This window comes from Syngnathoides biaculeatus, chromosome 10 (genome assembly GCF_019802595.1).
Source record: "Syngnathoides biaculeatus isolate LvHL_M chromosome 10, ASM1980259v1, whole genome shotgun sequence".
NCBI lineage: Eukaryota > Metazoa > Chordata > Actinopteri > Syngnathiformes > Syngnathidae > Syngnathoides > Syngnathoides biaculeatus.
The window spans coordinates 13,651,931-13,668,339 of NC_084649.1; the positions used below are offsets into that span (position 1 = coordinate 13,651,931).

Below are 16,409 nucleotides of genomic sequence, written 5' to 3' on the forward strand. Positions count from 1 at the left end.
TCCAGCCCCCCCCATCCCCAACCAATGCCATGCCCCACTGATCAAAGCTGAGCCAGCCTGTGCATTGGCATGACTGTGCGCACAAACACAAATAGTGTGTGTGTGTGTGTGTGTGTGTGTGTGTAAAAGCTTAACCAGATCTCGGTTAATAATGAAGGCAGGGTTAGCACACACTGTGCGCTAATGGCATTTAGGGCCAATTAAGGGATGACTAATTAATGAGACATTTCCTAGAAGACATTGATGTTTATCTGCAGTCACATAAATCATTTAATTTGATTCTCACCGAATATCTTGTGACACATAGTGATGCATTGTTAAAACAGTTGATATAAGCAAAAGTAGTTTGTTTATTAAAAGGCAAAAAGACTACATTTGATGGGAGATAATTCAGTTGAGTATCACTCTATGATGAAAACATGGAGTAAGATTATGCTTTCTCTAATAGCAGTTATTATTTTTTTAAAAATAGAACGCCTTTTAACGTTTGTATACAAAAAGTTGAGTCTCTGGGGTGCAACAACCCATCAGCATCAGGTGTGAAATTCATTTACCACAGATTAGCGTTAGCTAGCAGCGTCAACACCGTTTGGCTAAGTGGTCCCCCATGGATTTCGGGGTATTTAAGCGCAACATGACTACATTAATTGAAAAGTTTATGACGCTGGCTTGGTTGTCAAATGCGTACCCCACAAGTGGTACTAAAACGTAATCTCTATGGGTGTTCACTTGGGTTAGGTTCGGTCTGTATGACACTACACCCAAATGCCCCATGTGACTGTATCTGGGGGTATTGTTAAATTAGGCAGCAGTGGCTTCACGCAAGATAAGCAGAGTGGCATTGTATTTTCTGGGGTTCCAGATCATTATCATCATTACTTGAACGCCTCCCGGACTTGTTGGCAGAATCTGCCCAGGTAGTTGTTTCCTTTTGGTGAGGTGTCTGAGCATTACAACAATGCTTACATTGTTTTGATCACTTCCTTTTTTTTTTTTTTTAATCACGATAGGCTCTGCTTCGGCGAGGAGATGCAAGCAGCCGGACGCAGCACACACTGCCGTCGAGATATCGCTCATTGGTTGTTGTTCGTGAAAAGTCGGATTTGCGACTGGCTCAGCAGTATACGGGGCGGAATGAGGGCTGAGACATCATCTCATTATTAATACCGTAATTTTCGGCCTACAGAGCACACTGGATTATAAGCCTTACCCAGTACATTTGGACCCAGTACAAGGAAATACCATTTGGTACATACATAAGCCGCACGTGTGTAAAAGCCGTGCCCACATTGAAACCGACATTGAAACACGACATATTTGGTATACAGAGTTTTCAAAGTTTTAATACCTTAGCTTAGCTTAACATAGCAACAACACGGTAGCATGAACAGGGCTGGTTAACAAAAAAATAAATAAACATACCGGTAAAAAACAAACAAACAGCCGTGGTAGCTACACAGTAGCACCCCACAAACAGAGACAGTTTAAAAAAACATACCGGAAAAAAATCACTGTGATAACAGGGCCGGTTAAAAAAAAAAAAAACCCTGGTAAAAGTCATTTCCTCTGCACATATATTCCACCGGTCTCACTCTTACCTTTTCCGCTTGAGTGTGCCCTTGCGGCCATTACAAAAAATACGCAAATAAAGCCCATCACCACATAAGCCGCATGGTTGAAAGTGTGTGAAAAAAGTCCCGGTTTATAGGCCGGAAATTACGGTTTTCTTACTTCAACAAACAATCTATATTGACTGTGAATCAAACAGGAAACAATCCATAAAAACATCTTGCGAGATATGCAGACATCACAAATGATGGTAACATATTTTTTGGAGAACAGTGGTTTTCACATTTGATGACTCAAGGGGCGTGTGAGTTTGGGGGAATGTGGAATTTAATTTTGATTTAATTTAAAGTTGAGAGGTTCGGAGGTTACACCGCATAAACGTGTAAAATATGGAAAATAATACTGTTATAGATCCTTGGCCCAAGTGGCATCAAATTTACATAATCCAATAATAAGACATGGATGGAACAAATGGTTTGAGGAATAATGTTTGAAATGTAAATGATGGACACTACTGTATATACATTTTCTTTTGCCGTAGAAGGAAAATGTGTTGCAAGTTTTTTTTTTGTTGTCTCCCACCTCCTGTCTCATGGTGACAGTTGCCATTATATCTGCAAAGTTGCAGAATATATGAAAAGATGGGTTTGATCTGGACCCCATGTCATTAGTGGTTTGCAGCAGCAGTGAACAATAAATACAGATCAACAATGGTTGTCTCAACGCCAGTACAAGAAAGACGAGCTCAATGCGCTGTCTTTCCGGCTCTAACGACGACAACACAAAGATACATCTCGTCTTTAACTGTTGACACGCAAACATGCGACATTAAATGAGCTGCCTGGCCACGGATAATTATAGCAAGCGTGGTGAGTTACAAGTTAAAAAAAAATGTGGATACGGTGGGTTCTAAAATGCTCACAATTCATAGTGTGAGTAATAAAGTGATTCTTGAGTTTCATTTTTGCTCAATGTTGATTTATCAAAAGTATCGAAAAATGGGATAGCTCTGACATTTGAAAATGATGAGCGTACCCTTAATAAACAAACATCTCCGACAACACAAACTGTCCATAATTGTTCCCCCTGGTCACAGAGCAGCCCAGGCTTTGATTGACATCTGTCAATCCCGGGGATGAGGGTTGACTGAGGGGGTCAGTCACGGGCCCCGGGGACCCTCATGTGTCATCAAATAGGGCCAGAGCAGGAAAGGGATTGTCGTGGTCCGTTGAGCTTTGGCGCCCCGCCCAGCAAGGAGGGAAATGGAAAAAAGCCCCCCAGGGATGTTAATAAACCGTTTAACTCTGTGACAGCAGGAGTGGCGTCCGCGAGGGCTGCACGTCTTGCCGCATAATAGTACACATTTTGTATACTCAACTTTATTAGATGGAAAAAAAAAAAAAAAATCAAAAAAATATTTCATCGTATCAAAATTATTCCTCTCTCATTATGAGTAAATATTTTATAGTTATAGCAATAAATGTGGGGTGTGAGATCATAAATGGTGACTGAAAGATAGAAATTGCGTCGTCACCAACTGGATGCAAACGTGAAAGGAAAAATAGAAGGATCCGTGACATGATAAAAGCTAAATGTGCAAAAAAAAGCAGTTTTTTTTAAACACCTCTGTAGAGGTGAGACATCGAGAGATGAACAGTGCGAGAGTGTCAAAAACTGATGGCAACATAGAAGCACACAAGCTGCATGGAGAAAGTATTCATCTTGAAAAGCTAAGGGAGGAACTAATGGAAAGGCTCCCGGTGTTGAGTTTTTTTGCCAACAGTCATGGCCTCACACTGGACGTATGGAAGAATCACAGTAAAGATGGGCAGCAACAAAGAACGGCAAGAAGATTTAGGAACGTGTCCATCTCTATCTATCATCGCACTTTGCTGCTCCACATCCTTCCCGTTTCTATCCCTCTTTCTGGGCAACCTGTTATACATTTTTCTCTCCTTCTTTTGTGTCCAACCCAGCATACATGTCAAAATGTCTCTTGTCTGGCTTTTATCTCCTCCACCTTTTCCCTACATCACATGTCCGCATATTCTTGTCTGCTCTCCTCGGTCCTTTCAGTGTCCCACTTCTTGCTTTCCTGTACTTACATCTGCCACCACCAAAACTCGTTCCACACTTTCCTAACAGGAAATACACCAAGTACTCTCCTGCCCATCTCACTGATCACCTTGGCTGTCGTGGTCCAGTCTTCTGGAAGCCCCTCCTTCCTCTCCACTGAGAGCCTGGTCCACAATTTGAACTAGCTTGTGCTCCTAATTGGCCTGCACCACTATTTTTAACAGTGATTTTTGGTTTACAGTGAAGAAAATAAGTGTTTGAACACCCTGCTATATTGCAAGTTCTCCCAGTTAGAAATCACGGACGGGTCTGAAATTTTCATCGTAGGTGCATGTCATCAAACAGGGCCAAAGCAGGAAAGGGAGAGAGAGAGATAATCTAAAAAGAGAGATAATCGAAGAAGAAAAATCCACAAATCACAACGTATGATTTTTTAACGATTTAGTTGTGTGATACAGCTGCAAATAAGTATTTGAACACCTGTCTGTCAGCTGGAATTCTGTCTCTCAAAGACCTGTTAGTCTGCCTTAAAAAGTCCAACTCAGCTCCATGTATTATCCTGAATCAGATGCACCTGTATGAGGTCGTTAGCAGCATAAAGACACCTGTCCACCCCATACAGTTAGTAAGACTCAAACTTGTAACATGGCCAAGACCAAAGAGCTGTCCAAAGACACCAGAGACAATATTGTGCAACTCCACAAAGCTGGAAAGGGATACGGAGAAATTGCCAAGCACCTTGGTGAAAAAAGGTCATTAGAAAATGGAAGAAGCAAGACATGACGGTCAATCGCAAACAGAATGGAACCCCATGCAAGATATCACCTCGTGGGGTCTCAATGATGCTTAGAAAGGTGAGGAATATAGCCCAGGACTAGACAACGGGACTTGGTCCATGACCTGAAAAGAGCTGGGGACCACCGTTTCCAAGGTGACTGTTGGTAATACACTAAGACGTCATGGTTTGAAATCACGGATGGCACGGAAGGTTCCCCTGCTTAAATCAGCACATGTCAAGGCTCGTCTTAATTTTGCCAATGACACTTTGGATGATACAGAGGAGTCACGGGAGAATGTTTTGTGATCAGATGAGACCAAAATGGAACTTTTTGGTCATAATTCCACTCACCGTGTTTGGAGGAATACGAATGATGAGTTCCATCCCAAGAACACCAACCCTACTGTGAAGCATGGGGGTGGTTGCATCATGCTTTGGGGAAGTTTTTCTGCACAAGGGACAGGACGACTGCACTGTATTAAGGAGAGCAGGACCGCGGCCATGTATTGTGAGATTTTGGGGAATAACCTCTTTCCCTCAGTCAGAGCATTGAAGATGGGTCATGGCTGGGTCTTTCAACATGAAAATGACCGGAAGCACACAGCCAGGAAAACCAAGGAGTGGCTCCGTAAGAAGCATATCAAAATTGTGGTGTGGCCTAGCCAGTCTCCAGACCTAAACCCAATAAAAAATTTTTTGGACGGAGCTGAAACTCTGTGTTTTTTAGCGACAGCCCAGAAACCTGTCTGATCTAGAGAAGATCTGTGTGGAGGAGTGGGCCAAAATCCCTCCTGCAGTGTGTGCAAACCTGGTGAACAACTACAGGAAATGTTTGACTTCTGTAATTGCAAACAAAGGCTACTGTTCCAAATATTAACATTGGTTTTCTCAGGTGTTCAAATACTTACTTGCAGCTGTATCACACAAATAATGTTTGAAAAATCGTACGTTGCGATTTCTGGATTCTTCTTTTTAGATTATTTCTCTCACAGTGGATATGCACCTACGATGAAAATTTCAGATCCCTCCATCATTTCTAAGTGGAAAAACTTGCAATATTGCATGGTGTTCAAATACTTATTTTCTTTACTGTAAATTAAAATGTCAGCACAGTTATTCATTTTTTTATACTAAGAATTGTCTGGTAAGTTTTATCTGCGAGCCAGTCCACAAATGAGCCCCATGTGGGTCACGAGTCACATGTTCCCGACCCCTGCTGCAGACATCCAGCATTTCCCAAAAACCTGGGAGCAGGGGGTGCCATTCGGGAGTGCTACGACCCCCAATGTGTCATTGATACACACCAGGAACTACCATCTGTTGGAGATGGGTCCCACCAGTCTGTGCCGCAAGAAGGGGCCCGTTTGTTTGCCGACAGACAAGTTGTTGCACTGTTGAAGCAATTGTGCAACGCCTTTTGTTTGCCTTCTAAGAGTGTCCCCCTTTTCTCGCCATACACTGAGTGTGTCGTCTTCCTGCAGTGGACTTGTTTGGCTTATTTACAAATCCAGATATGGCGTGCCGTCACATACTGCCGTCTGAGATTGTGTAGAGTCATTACACAATCAGTCTTTAAAAAAAATAAATAAATATGAGACTACACCGCTTCAGTAGTTAATTATCCATTCATCCACGATCCAAGCCGCTTATCCTCACAAGGGTCATGGGAAAGCTGGAGCCTATCCCGTATCTAGCTTCGGGCGAAAGGCAGACTACACCCTGAACTGGTCGCCAGTTAATCGCAGTGCAAATATCAACACCATCACTGAGCAGGAATCGATCCCACGCTGCCTGCACCAAAGGCAGGCGTGTGTACCACTACACCATGAGTGACTCTTTAGTTAATTATCAATATCATCATTATCATCTTGTATGTTAAAAAACTGTGTGTGTGCGTGTGTCTTCATGTGTGTATACATATATATATATCTATATATATATATATATATATATATATATATATATATATGAAATAAATATGTGTGTGTGTTGTGTGTGTATATATCAATAGTTTGTGGTATATTTATGGTGTAAACTAATAATTACAATTCTAATCACTATCACTTATGTGAGCAGTGATCAATTATTGTCAATTATTCATGGCAATGTGCTATTCGCCTTCAGGTCCAATCCCTTGCAAATGGCGGAGGTCTACTGTATATTTGAAATTGTACACGGACGGTACGCTTGGCAGATGTGGATAGAAACTGTAAATGAATAAATTTACATCACATACTATGTGATGACATTGGCAAAAAGAGTGTATGGGTGGGGCGGTTGGAACGCGATATTCTGCCTTGGGGCTTAAATGAGGGAATGTCAACATGCATACTAACACGCCACACAAACACACACACACACAACACACACACACACTAGTCGCAGCATCACCTTTTCACCAATTCATTAAAAACAAGCTCACCGGGCCTCATTAACAGCAGGACAAACAGTGTTGCCTCCATAACCAAAGCCCACAGCATCGACTTCTTCTTGCCCAAGACTCTCTCTCTCTCTCTCTCTCTCTCTCTCTCTCTCTCTCTTCTCTCTCTCTCTCTCTCCTCTCTCTCTCTCTCTCTATCTCTCTCTCTCTCTCTCTCTCTCTCTCTCTCATCTCTCTCTCTCTCTCTCTCTCTCTCTCTCAATCTTATCTACATTGCCTCTCAAATTGTAGTAGAAGTACTACTTGTGGTATTCGGGCTTCCTCTAGTGCAGGGGTGTCAAACTCATTTTTGCCACAGGCCACATTTTACTTACGGTCCTCCTCGGAGGACCATTGTGACTGTGAAATCATAAAAATCTTGAACCGCCTCATCAAATTTACATATGAAATTTATGAAGGCGTTTTGGAATCAGAAATCAAAAGTAATGGGTTTTTCAACTATTGTTGTTTGGTAACACACAAAGTACTTGTAATATCTCAGCGTTATCATTTATGATATGACAATTTGAAATTTTGGTACGGATTTGAACAAAAATCATGAAAGATAGATAGCTAGATAGATAGCTAGATAGATAGATAGATAGATAGATAGATAGATAGATAGATAGATAGATAGATAGATAGATAGATAGATAGATAGATAGATAGATAGATAGATAGATAGATATAGATAGATAGATAGATAGATAGATAGATAGATAGATAGATAGATAGATAGATAGATGTGATTTGCCTCCAGGGCCACATAAAATCATGCGGCGGGCGGATCTGGCCTCCGGGCCTTGAGTTAAATGTTCAAATTGGGCGTAAAAAGTAGCTTGATTTAAATTTTCATTTTTTTAAATTCGGTAAAATATATTTAAATACATTTGAGTAGGATTGAACTTTTCGAGACGATACACTTGGAGTTGAAGCTCCAGTACGTCGTTTGTTTGATAACCACTGATCTGGTTTATATATTTATAGCTATAGAATAACCAGAAAACTATGAAGCGGAGAACAATGTCAGCAGGAAAAATCAAGTACTGTAAATGGGTAAAATAGCAGAGATGCTCCACTGCTCGCCTGACTGTTTAGAGTCTCTGCAGACTCAATGGATGCAAGAGAGAGTGGTGTGTGTGTGTGTGTGTGTGTGTGTGTGTGTGTAGTGCGTTCAAGTCCCTCCCCTGCACCCCCACCGTGTGATGAAAGTGTATGCTTGGCTTCCCCTGGTTCCTTAACATTCCTCGCCATCCTCCTCCAAAGCCTGGGAGACGACTGAGGCAGACAGCAACGCTTGTTATAGTCACAGGCCTCAGTCCAGTGTGTGCGCACGTGCGTGTGCATGTGTGTATTGTAATGTGTGTGTATATATGGAATACATGTGTGCATCCGTACTAAAAGTGAATACATATTGTGTAAAACAATTTGTCTTTGACTGCATTAATTTGGTTATGAATCCCGAGATATCGGCTGTTTTAAATGGTAAAACCTAAATGGAAATGCTTGTGGATAACAATACAATTAAATTTGTAATTCATGAGATGAATATATCTGAGTATATCATAACGTCAATAATTCTGGAAGTTAAACAATGTTTTGTTTTAAGCCATATTCGTAACTGTATATTATTTTCCCTCCACTGATCGCTCCTGGCGGCACAGTGGCGCAGCTGGAAAGCGTTGGCATCACAGTTGTGAAGTCCCGGGTTCAATCCCGGACCCCGCCTGGGTGGAGTTTGCATGTTCTACCCGTGTCTGCGTGGGTTTTCTCCGGGCACTCTTGTTTCCTCCCACATCCCAAAAACATGCAACATTCATTGGTCATACTGACAGGTGTAAGAAAATAAGACAAAAACTGTTTTTAGTGCATTTAAGATTGGTAGTCACATACTGATAAAAACCTACATTGTTTTTGTATTATATTTAACACAATACCATACAAGCACTTAAGTAGTAGGATTGAGTAGAGTTACATTGGGACGTTGCTCACGGGCACCTCAACCAAACGTGTGTGTGGGATGTATTGCAGTATTCAAATTCCAACCCATATCACCAGGTGGCATGCAAGTGGGAACATTTTAAATGCCAATGAAATGCTGATTAGGATATATTACTGTATTCATTCCCGGTGTAGATATATGTGCATGTGTGCGTGTGTGTTTTGCATGCGTGCGTTTACTGTCAGGAGAATGAACTGGAGGGCTTAGCTGGTGGACAATATTGGCAGAAAGACTTCAGTGACTCAAGGAAGCTTAAAAAGTCTCACCCGGAACCCCGCTCGGACGCGCATAGGCTCTACCGACAATCGCCTATAAATTATTCACCAGGTCTTGTTGATGGGACAGATATTCTAATGAGAAAAATGTTTCAAACAGACTCATTTGTGCCCTTGCACATGCAATGAATGTAAACAGGTACTGTGACGATGCACACGTGTAGGTTTTTATTTGCGTGCGTGTGCAGAGTTGTGTACAAATTGACTTGTAATTTAAGTCATGCTGGAACAGTAGAAATGCATCGATTGCACTTAGTTGTGATTGAAGTTAAACACCTTTTGCTTCAAGAAAACAAATAACCGTGGAAGTCGCTGGTTCTTCATATGAAGAATAGAAAATTAGTTTCACACTACAGACCAACTCAATAATAATGTATACTGTGTAGGGAATGAAAAGTATCTGGAGAGCCATCGATTGTGATCGTTGTCACAATTATAAAGATGAGAGAGGTCAGTCAGTCATTTTCGTCATAGGTAGACTTCAATTTAGAGACTCAGAATGTGACAATCAAACCAGCAAATCACATTTTAGGATTTCAAATTACTTGATTTGTATATCCATACATCAATGTTCTGAGCCGCTTATCCTCACAAGGGTCGTGGGAGTGCTGGAGCCAATCCCGGCTATCTTCAGGCAGGATGTGGGGCACACCGTCAACTGGTTGACGGCCAATCGGAGGGCATAAAGAGACAATCAACCAGTCGCACTCACAATCACACCTATGGGCAATTTAGATTTGAAGTGTACCCATGATGATGAAAATTGCACACCTCTCTCGTCTTTTTAAAATGGGCCAACTTTCACAAGTGCTTTCACGAAAGCTTCAACAACATTTTGACGGTAGACCTTAATAGGATGAATCGTAGGGCACTGGCATTCGAGCTATTGTTAATGCTGTAATTTGTACACCTGGTTTATGAAAAACTTTGGACAATGGTGCCTGGATTTATGAGTTCAGTGACTATGTCGCTAACGCAAAACTTTTATCAAATCATCTTTCCCCATTGAAAGCCTTGGCCACCAGAGAGCATTATAAGACAGACATACAGCTATAGGTGAAGAGTTTTATATAAACTGACTCATTAAGATGCAGTAATAAATGTGTTTTTTTGCAGTGGATAAAAATTTATGCCAGTATTATTATCATGTGTTTACATGTGTAGCTGCTATTTGAGTTCAAACGTCAGTGGCTTAAATGATTATAACTACTTCAACATCTGTGCTAGATCTGTTAGCCTGCTTATAATGTTTTGCACTGTGTTAGCATTGAGCTAGTGGACATTCATATAAGATTCAGAAGTAAACTTACAATGTATGTACGTTTCTGTATGGTGACTCAGGCCAACCTTGGAACTGAGAGATCCTGTGATAGATTCAATGGCGTTTTTTTTCGTTTTAACAAACAATGCTATATTTATCATTTTTGATTTACACAAACACAATGGCTTAACGTTAACCAAGTGCTAAAGAAAACCCTTTCTCACAAAATCAAAGTAATATTTTATTAAACAACCAAACACATTTGAACATTTTCTTGTGAATGTTGTTTATCTAATGCAGGGGTCACAAAGCTTTTTGAAGATGAGAGCTACTTTTTGGATAAGGATGAATGCAAATGACTTACAGTCGGCTACACGCGTTCGCACTTCTCTTCAATGACCCTATGATGCATGTTTTTGCAATGTGGTAAGCGAGTGGAGTACCTGGAAAAACTCCACACCCGAAGGCCAGAGCCCAGATTTGAACAAATTGTGAGGGGTATCTGTTCACCAGTCATCCACCATGTCGCCTCTTTAATCATATGTTGTTATCAATAATTAATGATATTCCTGCATTTTAAAAATAAAGGAGGACATCCAATTATTTTCTGTTTATGAAATGAATTCATGATCATGATGGTCTATCTCGGTTTACCTCAAAATACATGACATGCAAGGACTGCAACTTCATAATGTGAATTTCTTAACACCATGATAGGTTTTTCCTTTTTTTTTTTTTTTGCATTATACAACTCTGTTTGCCTGAAGCAGTTTTGGCGCAAAACACAAAGAAGCAAACATATAGAAGCGCAGATGACACAAATACGTTCCCATCTCCCTTTCCTGTCGATTTTTTTAGTTCTCCTGCTAACAACCCCCTCGCCCCGAGCACATCGTGCTGTCTCCTTCTCTGTTACCTTTGCGTCTGGCCGTCACGCTCCTGTGGCTCCACTCGAAAGGTTACACTGTGTACCCACCGTCACTGCCTGTCACCCCTTCACCATCAGTCCTGCACGCACACGTACACACCCACACACACCCACACAAACATACAATGCTCTGTCAGGCCCTGTCAACAACATACTTAACATTGTGCCTTTGCAAAGGCAAAATGCGAAATGGGTAGAAATCTCTCTTTTCTAATAAAGAGCACTGGCATAAGAGGGAAAGTGGAGGGGAAGATGGAAATTCAAATTTATTTTGAGAAAATACAGGATATTAATATGTACCCGTAGTGGCTTATTATTCTTGTCTTATTAACTTGGCTCACTAAAAATGTGCAGTTCTTCAATTTTTCACGATGAAAGCCTGAAAAGAAGAAATAGTTCTCACTGACCCAAGTCAATGAACTCGTTTCGATGGCCCTTATTTTCATTCGATAAGCTGGAGTGCATTCCATCTGAATTTGGGTGACAGGTGGGCTACAACCTGAAATGTTCACCAGTCAATTGCAGAACACATATTGACCAAAAGAAAACATTCACACTCACATTCAGACACAATATGGACAATGCCAACCAGCAGTTTTTAAATCATGTTTTTTGCGGGGCCCAACATATTTACGGATTCTCTAAGAGGGTCATTATGATTATCAAGATAATTCTGTACTGTCATATTATTTCATAAAAACTACTTCCCTACATTTGAATGTTTCTATTTACAGCATATTGTCAAAATCAAATTGAATTTGAAATCAAAGTGTCCAAACCAAGTATCCATCCATCCATTTTCTTTGCTGCGTATCCTCACGGGGGTCATGGGAGTGCTGGAGCCTATCCCAGCTGTCAACGGGCAGGAGGCAGGGTACACCCTGAACTGGTTGCCAGCCCATCGCAGGGCACATAGAGACAAACAGCCACACTCACAATCACACCTCGGGGCAATAAAGAGTGTCCAATTAATGTTCTATGTTTTTGGGATGTGGGAGGAAACCGGAGTGCCCCGAGAAAACCCACGCAGGCACGGGGAGAACATGCAAAATCCCCTAAGAGAGGGCTGGGATAGAACCCGGGACCTCGGAACTTTGAGGCCAACGCTTTACCAGCTGAGTCATCGTGCCACCCCAAACCAAGTATTTAAGTACAAAACTATTGTCCGTTTGTTTAGATGGAATTTTTATGAAAATAATGGTTGTAATACTGTAAAAAGTCAAGACAGATGGCAATAATGGTTCAATTGCCCAAAACAAGACAGAAAATCCATTCAGCAAGAAATATGAAGCATAAATGTTTCTTGTTAAATGCCACGGGCTGATATGCAAAGTCGACACAAATGTTCCTATTTTCCATATCGAAGGCCTTTTTGGAAGTTAAGCAGAGCGTTGTTCGCTGTCAACCGACGCATTCGTTGTGTATACTGTATGTGTCACCACTGCGTGATGATAGCAATCCGTTCCGAATTAAAAACTGTTCATTTCAGACGGCAGTGCGTTGACAGACAACACATCCAATAGCCTCTTTCTTCTCATTATCAGTAAAGACACGGCTATTTGTTGTAACTACGCCCAAATCAGCGGGGAAAGGCATCAGGCTACTTCCTGTTCCCTGGTCGTCCTATGCCCTGTCTTGCAGTAACAGCACAAAAACAAAGTGCAGTGTGAAAAGGGCCTTAATTTGGTAGGAAGCTGTCTTACATTGTCTTTCTCCCTATTCACTTTGGAACAAAAGCAAAAGCAGAATGTTTTCAGCACAGTGGGTCAGTCATTCTGGGTTGTTCATTTGTTAGGAGTGCTCATGTGATTAGGAAATCGTACTTTCCTACCATATTCTTCTGCGAACATGGGTCAAGCCTCGCTCTCCATGTGAAGTTAAGAGCAGTTTCAAGAATAAACATTGTTTCTTCACTCATTTGCCTCTCTATCGTCTTCCGTCTTATCCCACCACCGCCTTCTGTCTCTCTTGTTCTCTGCGGGCCGTCTGTGAAGTGTTTAAGCGCTCTGACGACACGCATCGCCGACCCCTCAACATCTTGTCTCGTCATGGCAATTACACACACACGCACGCTCACACGCAACTCCCAAAAATATTAGAAACAAGTATCTCCTGAACAGTATGCCGCTACAAGTCATATAAAATCCGTACAATAATGCGAGTAGGTTGGACAAAAGGCTGTACAACTGGATTGACCTTGCCTGCTTCAGACGGACAAACAGCCACGCACACTTCCTACTCTAGTGATTGGGATGTGAAAGACTGAAGGAATGAGCAGGTGGTTGGAAAGGTAGGGGCACAGACCAGTCACTGACCCCATCCACATGACAGCAAGAGGATAAGGGTTAATTAACCGCCAACTTTAAGAGTCTAATAGTTTAATGAATGATTCATACCTTCCTGGCCTACACCCGGTATTGAAAACACATGGACGGAGTCTGAGCCGCCATGAATTATTCACATAGAGCGAAACTCAACATTTCACTCACACCAAGCCAAGACCAAGAAGAATTTCAGCTGGGGAGAGTCATACTCACGGGAAAAGGGGAAACAGGGAATGTAAAGGAATGGGGCAAAAAAACGGGTTCAAGAGTTTAGATGAAGTAATCGTGATGCTGATTCTCTGCAAAAAGAGACAGACAGAACTATTTTACTGACCCATTGTAACGTCAACTTGATGCTGTCATAAACACTCTATTAACTGTAGTCATGTTGAAAGTGACATTTCAGCGTTCTGTGATAAGCGGAAGACTCGAAATTGTCTTATTAGAGAATGTAGGTCCACGGTACACCCCGTCCTCGCTCAAAATCAGATGGGATAAGCTTCAGCTTCATGACCTGAATGAGGACAAAACAATGAAATAGGAAATTCATGTATTAATACGTCATGTCATGTCATTATCCAAGCCGCTTATCCTCACAAGGTTGCAGGAGAGCTGGAGCCTGTTCCCAGTTGGCTTTGGGCGAAAGGCGAACTACATCCTGAACTGGTCGCCAGTCAATCGCAGGGCAGATTTCAACACCACCACTGAGCGGGAATCGCTCCCACGCTGCCTGCACCAAAGTCAGGTGTGTGTACCACGACACCATAAGTGACATGGATGTACTAAAATTTCAAAATTAAAATGTACATAAAAATCCAACTCAAGCAAAACTCTGTTCAAAACTAACAATTCTTACCATACATATCTTCTTTTGACAGTCTCATTGTAGTCGTAAAGTTACAAAAAAAATAGCTACAATAATAAGTGAGGAAAAGATTGTCTCACAAGACATGGACCTGGGTGACTTTCTTTCATAAAGAAAATTTTAGTCAAATTCTGATTTGTATGACCTCAGGAATCTTTGGATGTGTCGTGGGGCCTTTTAAAAAGACTCATTGTGAATGAAATCATTTTGCTCAGCTGACATTTCGAGCCATCTAGATAGTGGCGCTATTTTAAATCTTTTAATCAGTGGATGTCAGCCCTGTGGTTTTCTCGTCATGACTCAAATGTTTGCTTTCTAAATATGCTGAGCCTTAGATTGGAGAAAGGTAATCGTTCTAATTAAGTGGTTTGGATTGTTTCAATGTCAGTGTAACCTACAAGAAAAGCTCCAAAAGCTGCAGAGATAAAGCAGCAGATATCATTGGTTGTGTATATTCACAGATTGCTTAAAGTGTATGCACAGCTTGCCCGAAAGAACACAATCAGGTCATGTGTCAATATTCTGAAACTCTTTTTATGATCCCAACTCAGAATTGCTCACACACAGATAAGAAAATAAGTGTTTGAACACCCTGCTATATTGCAAGTTCTACCACTTGGAAATCATGGCGGGGTCTGAAATTTTTGTGCTCAGATAAGACCAAAATGGAACTTTTGGGTCATAATTCCACTGTCTGTGTTTAGAGGAAGACGAATGATGAGTTCCATCCCAAGAACCACATCCCTACTGTGAAGCATGGGGGTGGTAGCATCATGCTTTGGGGGTGTTTTTCTGCACATGGGACAGGACGACTGCACTGTATTAAGGAGAAGATGACTGCGGCCGTGTATTGTGAGATTTTGGGGAACAACCTCTTTCCCTCAGTCAGAGCATTGAAGATGGGTCGTGGATGGGTCTTTCAACATGACAATGACTCGAAGCACACAGCCAGGAAAACCAAGGAGTGGTTCGTAAGAAGCATACCAAGGTTCTGCCGTGGCCGAGCCAGTCTCCAGACCTAAACCCAATAGAAAATCTTGGGAGGGAGCTGCAAATCCGTGTTTCTCAGTGACAGCCCAGAAACCTGTCTGATCTAGAGAAGATCTGTGTGGAGGAGTGGATGAAATTCCCTCCTGCAGTGTGTGCAAACCTGGTGAACAACTACAGGAAACGTTTGACCTCTGCAAACAAAGGCTACTGTACCAAATATTAACATTGGTTTTCTCAGGTGTTCAAATACTTATTTGCAGTGGTGTCACACAAATAAATTGTTAAAAAAAATCATACATTGAGATTTCTGGATTTTTCTTTTTAGATTATATCTCTCACAGTGGACATGGACCTACGATGAAAATTTCAGACCCGTCCATGTTTTCTCAGTGGGAGAACTTGCAATATAGCAGGGTGTTCAAATACATATTTTCTTCACGGTAGATGCATGTTTGTTAACGACCACTATGGATTCTTATTCGCAAAGGGCTGAATGCACAGAGCGTAACTTCACAAAGTACTGGACATGGGACTGCTGTTATAGATGACGTCAGCATATCACGCAAGATGCCGAAGCGACGTCACCGGACCTTCAGCATTTCAGCCATCGTCAAATCATCTAAAAGAAGCGACTGGAATCACATTGACACTCCAGTGCAGTGTGCGTATGTGTTTATCAGACGATCTTGTCCAGTATATCAGACAGCTGCTGTCATGTTCGAGTCGCGGCAGGCCGCTATAGGCGGTCTTCCTGTCTTTTGAGTGATGCCATGCCATGAACAGCATGGTTTAAGAACTAAAAGAAGGTCATTCATGTCTTGCTTCACGATCGCTCCCTTCTTCTCTCGTCTCTCTCTGTTGCCCCTGTCATCCTGACTGGATGATACCACTTTCTCTCTCCTCCAACCTGGCTGTCTTTCTG

General features: G+C 41.7%; 1 protein-coding gene across 1 annotated transcript in view; it reads right to left on the minus strand.

Annotated features, from left to right (window-relative positions):
• pfkmb (phosphofructokinase, muscle b) overlaps positions 1-16,409 on the minus strand; it is an 80,383-nt gene that overhangs the window by 21,661 nt on the left and 42,313 nt on the right. Inside the window, exon 4 of the mRNA XM_061832743.1 lies at positions 11,297-11,388. The gene's annotated coding sequence lies outside the window, so the exon portion shown is untranslated. The remainder of the gene's footprint in view (positions 1-11,296; positions 11,389-16,409) is intronic.